The sequence below is a fragment of the Rousettus aegyptiacus genome, unplaced genomic scaffold (genome assembly GCF_014176215.1).
Source record: "Rousettus aegyptiacus isolate mRouAeg1 unplaced genomic scaffold, mRouAeg1.p scaffold_m13_p_12, whole genome shotgun sequence".
NCBI lineage: Eukaryota > Metazoa > Chordata > Mammalia > Chiroptera > Pteropodidae > Rousettus > Rousettus aegyptiacus.
This window is the reverse complement of record NW_023416287.1, coordinates 56,663,100-56,670,902: the sequence shown is the minus strand read 5'-3', so window position 1 is coordinate 56,670,902 and position 7,803 is coordinate 56,663,100. Positions and strand designations below refer to the sequence as shown.

At 41.1% G+C, this 7,803-nt stretch overlaps 1 pseudogene; it reads left to right on the top strand.

Annotated features, from left to right (window-relative positions):
- The first annotated feature begins 6,142 nt into the window (after window positions 1-6,142).
- LOC118610627 lies at window positions 6,143-6,259 on the top strand (annotated as a pseudogene).
- The last annotated feature ends 1,544 nt before the right edge of the window (window positions 6,260-7,803 follow it).

Here is a 7,803-nt window from a genome sequence, read left to right as displayed (position 1 = left end):
GCCAGAGAAATAATTGCACCCAAAATTGGTAGAGACCAAAGGGAGTGTTAGCATCTCAGTTCAATCAGAGGGAACTCCGAGTTCAATCAGAGGCTGTGGAGGCTGCAGCCCCAGAGCTGATAGCATGGTTTCTGGCCAGGATGGGCAAGGTGGTCAGTGCAATACAGTGACCAGATAGCTACACAGCGAAGGACAGAGCTCCTCACAGATCTGGGAACCTGACCACGGCACCGTTTTTCTGAATAGAGAGAGAGGAGTGTTTCCCATAACATAGAGAACTACATCAATCTTAGAAATGTGCTGATGAAATAAAGTCACAGTAGCAGAAAAGCAGTAGCAATAAGGTAGAAAGCATACGCATTTCAAAGGCAACATGCCCCCACAGCTAGTCTATGTCTAAATATGGGACAACAGTGGAAGAAAACCAAGATCGGCAAGGACACATGGATAAGCCAAAGAGGGAGTGACCAGGACCAGGACCACAAGAGTTAGCCAGACTCTCCCATTCCAGGTGATATAGATACAATAACTGACTCTTCTGTAGTCTCTTCTGAGTGACAGACTCTCCTCTAAGTACTGTGAAAGGAGAAACCATTTAAACTAAAGTGGAACTACTCATCATCTTAGCCTGATTTTAATGCCTTTACTGTCACTGCCCATAATTGAATCTTGCAGGCCTCCAACTCACAGACACTGGTTACCCATTGGGGCTCTAACATGGAATTTCAGAGATCCAGCTTCATCTAACCTTGCAAAACCTTGGTGACTTAGCTATGGTTTGCACTTGGGAAAGCCCTTAGTTACCTGTGACTCAGGAAGGCAGTTGTTGAGGAAGAAGAGCACAATTAGGCTGTCAATGCTTTAAAAATGACTTGGGACTCATATATGTACAAGTATAAAGTCTCTTGGCTGCCAGGACAAATCAGGCAGGCCAAGTCTGCTCACCCAATGCATTTCTCTGGCTGCCCTTTCTCCTCAAAGGCTGCCCTTTCTCCTCAAAGGCTGCCCTAGGCATCCATGGAGACCTGACTATTTTGTTTGTACAATTATACTTTGGAGAGGAGGGCTCTCAACCAACAGATATAGGGCTCCTTCTCTCTTCTCCCTCAATTTAGGATGCCAACTCTGAGCAGGCGCATTTACCCATTGTGTGAAATGAAAACACTGGGGATGGAGCAGGATGCTCTTGTTAACTGAGCTCCTGTTTTGTGCCAGATGCCTCTCATAGACTATTTCATTTGGAACAGGAATAAAAGACTTCCCAATCAAGTGAGAAAAATAACCCCCAGAAGATGTGCTTCAATTCCATTTTGTTATTTTCTCTTTGTTAGGGTTCATTATTTTTCTAAATTTAGAGAGGTCCCATGTAGAAATAACTCTTCCAGGTATCATTGCCTTTAGCATAGAATCAGAGGACATTGGGATTTTTTGCATCTCACGTGGAACTTCTGAATGCCAGTCTCACACCAAATCAAAGAGGTGTTGCCCTGAGATTTTCAGTTATAGGAGCTGGATAGTTGGGGCATGCCTTAGTACAGGTTTGCTTTTCAAATATATTTACATTCCAAGGTAAATTGATGGACATTAGTCAGGAAAAATGTTGTTTTTGATAAATGTCAACCTCCTAACAAACAGAACTCCCTTTTCTATTATTCCTTCAATAAAGAAAAAAGAGATGGGCAGTGAAAAAGAGGATAAGAAGCAGCATCCCAGGTTACTTTTTAGCTTTGTGCAGTAAGTGGAATAATAATAAGTAAGGACGAGAGTGGTTAAATAGGAGGAGCTGATGAAAAGGCAAAGTTTTTATAAGCAAGTGCCATCTTTGGGCCCATTTTTTGATTCTAGAGCTAAAATAAAAAATAATCACCCTAATAAAGACTCTGGAAGACCGCTGTGAAAGTTCTATTACCAGATCATGCTTTTTTATTCCAACTCGATAGAGATTTGCTAGAGAGTAATTCAGAGGTCAGCCCCACACGGGAAAAGGGAAGGACAGAAGACGTAGAGAAGTTGCCTCTGGAGATGGGGCTTAGGCATAGCTGAGGTTTATTGCTCTTGGAGAAACCAGAGGGCTTCTGTGTGGGTCTCATCAGAGACTGTCTGACTCAGAGGACATTAGACCTTAATGATTCAAGCCTCTTCATTTTACAAATGAAGACACTGAGGCCTGAAAAGTAATATGCCGTGTCTGAAGATTCAGAACAATCTGGCAGCTGGCGACTGGCGGGGGGAGGGCATTTTCCCAAATTTTCGAGCATCTGTTTAAGCTAATCAGTTTTCCTGATCCTGAGCACAAAGGCTGTCATGGGCTATTCCATCACACAAGAGGCCTGTCCCATCTACCATCAAAAGTATCCTAAACAACCAGTAAAAGTTACTGAGAAAAACACTCAACCTTGACATTTTTTTAGCAAAAGAAAAAGAAAAAACAAATAAACAACCCAGCATCTTAGTGACTAATAATTTCTGACACAACTGTGTAAAGTATTTGTGGAGAGCCATTAACAGAACCATTTGGAAAGTTTTGTATTGTTTCCCTAAAGGCCCACTCGCTGCCCGGAGCCGACTGTGAGCTTGAAAGACTTTGCCCTGACACTTTCCACTTCCTGCTCATCCTCCTGTTACCAGGATGTGAAGGGGGTGCGGAGGATGAGAGGAACTTCCTGCCGCTGCATAGCGAAGGCTGGGTTGACCTGAGCTGGAGGAGGCTCTGTCCAGTGGAGCCAGGAGGAGGAAATCTTGTTTCCTCTTAAATCACCGAAGAGGTGGTACAGAGGGATATGTAGGAAGTCAGCTAATTGTTGCTGAAGTCACAGTTTGTTTCTTAAACATGGAGATTACCACACCAATCACTTTAGAGCTGAGAGGAGCGTATTGAAGGAAAGATTTCCTCAGTCACTTGGAGAAGGGACTGCATTAGCTCAGAAGGTCACATGACATTCCCAGCCATGGAATTTAGAACCCAGGTACTGTGAATGCCTTGCCCTCCCACAACCAATGGCTAATGGCACCCCACCTAACTTTATGCATTGCCAAAAGCAAGCAGGAAAAAAAAGTCTAATTTTGAAAGCTGTTCCTCTATAGTTCAGACAGGACCATTCACCATGCTTGGGAGGGGGCCCAGGGAAGGAAGACATTTGGGAACCATTGTTAGCTGGAGACAAAAACACTCACACTGTAAACATGTATAAATGGTCTGGGTAACTTAGTTGCCCAAGATCCTGTTGAGAACTTTTACTCATTATTCTTATTGTTATTATCAGAGACATTCCCTCCTACACATCCTTCCTCACTCCTGGCAGGAGATATGTCTTGATCAAAAGCAGAGAATATTCATTCACTCTCCCCTTCTAATTATGAAAGGATGGGGCCGGTAGGGGTTAGGGGGAAAGTACACCGTCAGGGCAGTTCTCCACCGTTAGTAAGAAATGGGGCTTTTCATAGGCATGAGAAGAGCAGAATAGCTTAATTCGAATAGTGACTTCTGAAAAGGAGATACAAGCCCCATGATTTAGGAAGCTACGAAGAGCAATTTAGGAAGACCTTTCAGAAGGGGGATACTGGAATATGCTTTCTAATGAACCCACAGAGACAGCAGACCATACACAACCAGGGACTGAATATTCTCAGTCGACACTAGGAAAGGAGGTGGGTCAGAGGAAAGGAAGGCAGCTCTCCAAATCCTCACTACTTCACTAAATGGGAATTTACATTAAAGAAGTCTTAATATAAATAGAACAACCTGAAATGAGGCCGTATTTTTTCCCCATTAAATGAAGGCTTGGTCCAACCTTATTTTGCCAGCAATGAACCCCTGAGATTGAATACAGAAATTTAGCCCTCAAGGCCCAGGTCCAAAGGCCACTTCCTCAGTTCCCCTGGATTCCCCAATTAAAATAACCATCTTTTCTTTGTGATCCCACAACACCTTCCTCCTACCTCTATAGAGAGAGCCTTGCCTGGTACAAAGTAAGCACTAAATTAATATTCATTTAATGGCTTATTAAATCAATAAATCAGTTCATGAATAAAAGATGTGAGAATCGTGGATAAATCTTTCAAGGTGAAAGTACAGCCTTTAGTCTATAAGTTCTCTGGAATCATTTTTCCACTTCTGGGAGTATATCCTAAGGAAATAAACTTTTTGGAGGAATATAGTAATTTACTTCCTAAAGTCTAGAAATTTAAAAAATAAAGATTATACTCTGAGATCTAGATTTAAAAATCACATCCAAAGCAAGAAAAGAAATACTTATTCTTCAAGTATTGGTAGAAATTAACTCTTTCACCCCTGAAGCCCAGGGTCTTGGTGACAAATAAGGCACACTATTTCTGTCTAGTGTTTTCTGAGGTGAGGGCTGGAGCCAAGATGTTAGAAAATACTCTCTCATCTCGCATACAAGAGAAAAGAATTCGGAGCATTTTGACATTTTCTATGGCCCTTTCTACCTCATCCTGTCCTCTTCCATTGGGGTTCCTGTTCCCATTATCAGGACCATCTCTCACTGATGATTCCCACTCTTCGTTAAAGAAGTGGTGAGGATTTGGAGAGCTGCCTTCCTTTCCTCTGACCCACCTCCTTTCCTAGTGCCAACTCCCATTTGGAGGAGAGTTAAAGGAACTGTTTGTGTAGGGAGTGGCTCGCCTTCCCTTTCAGTCCCTGTAGCCACCCCCTCCTCTTCTGGGCTTTACCATCTAATTCCCAGCAGCTGGCTTTGTTGTCGCAATAAGTGGGAGATCTTTCTTAATGTGGCACAGAGGTGTCTGTAGGCAGGCAACCATGGGACACCGCTGGCCACAGCTGGCTAAATGTGGTTTTAGAGACTTGTTTGTGCTCCTGCATGACTAATACTTACCTACTGGCTGGCTGGCATGAGACCTCTCTCCTACTCATCTGGCACTTAGAATACTATCGACGGGCTTCCTAGCCACTGCCAAACTCATTCATAGGCAAGGTAGAGAGGCTAGGTTTCGGTAGGACTGAATGGCAGGGCCCCCAGAGCCCCCGAGGATGCAGAGACATTGGAACATGTTCTTCTCTTGAAGGTTTATGCCCTCTCAGCTGATTGGGATAATTTATGGGTGCTCCTAGCAAATAATTGGAAATAGAAAATCGTTTAACTTCTCCAGTCGAACAAGTCTTTGTCTATTTGCAAAATAATATAATAGATAAAGGAAAGTAGGTTTAAATCAGTCAAGAACTTAGAATGATAGACAGCTTATGACAGACAGGTTTGGGGTTGAAAGCAGTAGTAAATAAACAAATGAATGAATGAGTAAATGAATGAATGGACTGATAAGAAAATGTGGAGGAATAGGGGAGGCAAACAGTCTCTGTATTCTAGGAATTTACCCAACAGATACCCTCCATACATGTAAAATGACTAAAGAACAGATTACATAAATTACGGTACATCCATGTTATGATCTGTAATACTATGTGGCTGTTTAAAAAAATGAAACATCTATATACATATTGGATAGGAAAAATACCTAAGACCTACTTCAAGTGAAGAAAATAAAAGCTAGGAATAGAACAGCACGGATAACATGCTACTGTTTGTATAGATAAAAGAATTTGTATATATGTTTGTAAATGCATAGACTATCTCTAAAAGGATACAGCATAAATAGCAATAGTGGTTGTGTCTAAAGGAGAAATAGGTGGCTGGGGACCAGAGGTGGATAGAGACTTACTTTCTTCCCATTGGACATCCTTTCATATGCTTTTAAATTTATACCCTGTACCTACATTATCTATTCAAAAACAATAGTAAATTTTTCTATTAATTACAAAAAAATAAAAGAATAACGTGAATGTATATCTATAAAAATAAAAATATCAATCATATATTTAAAAATGGAAAAGAAGTTATATAAAATATATACGATGTGATACCAGTTACATATTTTAAAATATGATGCATGTGTGTGAACACACAAAACGTGTGTATGTTAAGACAGCTTAAAAAGCTGTGGGAGGGGAATAGTGAAGAGGCTTTTACTTTTAAAAATAAACAGAACCATCTCTCACCGTTTTATTTAAAAGCTTCAGGATGTGGTTCCATAGTGTAGCGGTTAGCACGTCTGCTTTACACACAGAAGGTCCTGGGTTCACACGCCAGTGGAGCCACGGTCTATGGTCTACGGTTACACCACCCTGAATAAGCCCAATGTCTGATCTCGGAAGCTAAGCAGGGTCAGGCCTGGTTAGTACTTGGATGGGAGACCACCTGGGAAGACCAGGTGCTTGTAGGCATAAATAATAATAATAATAATAATAATAATAATAATAACAACAACAACAACAAATAAATAAAATTGAAGTTTCATAAAATGGGGTTGTTTAGTAACAAAAAATATAAGTTTAAAAAATGAGACAGCTCTATAATCAGACAGTACTGATTAGTTATCTCTAAGGTGCAGTGTTAGGTAAAAAAGAAACAAAATAGTATATATATCATATAACCATTTGTGCAAGAAATTTGCACGTGAATGCATAGAAATTCTCTGAAAGGTAAATGTGGTATTATACCAGTGGTTCTTTCTGGGGAAGGAAAATGAGTGGCTAAGGAAATAGGAAAGTTTCCTTTAGGTGGTGTACAATTTGCATATTTTGTAATTTTGTGCCATATTTACACACTACCTAGAATTCTAGTCAAATTTGTAACTTATTTTAACTTTTAAAATATAGAACTTCCTTATTAGACTAAACTGTGTCAAAAATAAGATTAAAACCCTAAAAGAACTTGGAAAATCAACTGGTTTATTTCCTTCAACACACGTATTCCCATCCTAGAACCTGTATTTTCTTGGGAGCTGGTGCTTCTAGGCACCCACAAAAACACCCCCTCAAAAGACCAAAACATAACTCCCCTCCTACTCTCTCAGCAGTCATCATTCTTTTGAAACCCAGCCTAGGGGCCCTCCCCTGCATAAAACAATATTGAGTCAAGACTAAAATCAAATAATCACAATATTTGCTCTAAACAAATAATTCCAATCATTCAAGAATTGTTTGTCAAGTGCCTACTATGTGCAGGGACTGGCAGCTCACACCTCCATTTGTCTCTTAAATGTGTCAGGATCATAGACACTAAAGCCCAATTTTTAAAAATCAGATTGTTACAATTTGGTGGAATGTTTATTTTTAATTCTACCTTCTTCAAACCACTGGATAGTAGGGTAGAGTGTCTCTTCTGTCAAAATTGTCCTCTTCTGGACAAAATCACAGTTTTATGTTTAAGTCCACAATTTGTCTAGATGTTTAACATGTAGCTCCTAAAATAATTGCTCTAAAATGGACGCAAATTTTCAAGAGGCCCAGGAAAAAGTCCCTTCGATTCCCACTGCACCCACCCTAACCCAGACTCTTTGGGTTCAGCGGCTACTCAGTCTCTTCACTGGAGTTACCCCTACCAGCAACTGCCTCCTCTCCCCCTTGGGCACCACTGCCAAATAGGATGATTCAATACCTCGAACTTATGCCCATACCAATCTAACTGCTGGAAGGTCTTCCCCTCTCATCTACCAGGCTGAAAGCTGCCATCATGGCCAGCCTGAGCCCTGGTACTTTCTTCTTTCTGTGACCTCAGTCCTAGATGGTGCTCTCCCTCCACACTCTCAGTCCTTCCATTATATCGACTACTACTTTGGAATTCGTTGTGCACTATCCTGGGACAGATGACTCTTCTCTTAATGTGAATCCATGACTCATATTTGCTGGTAATAATCACAGTGAGAAGGATCTAGGGCCTAGGAGGCAGGAAGAGAAGTGGGCTGGCAGGACATAGTCACGTTTTG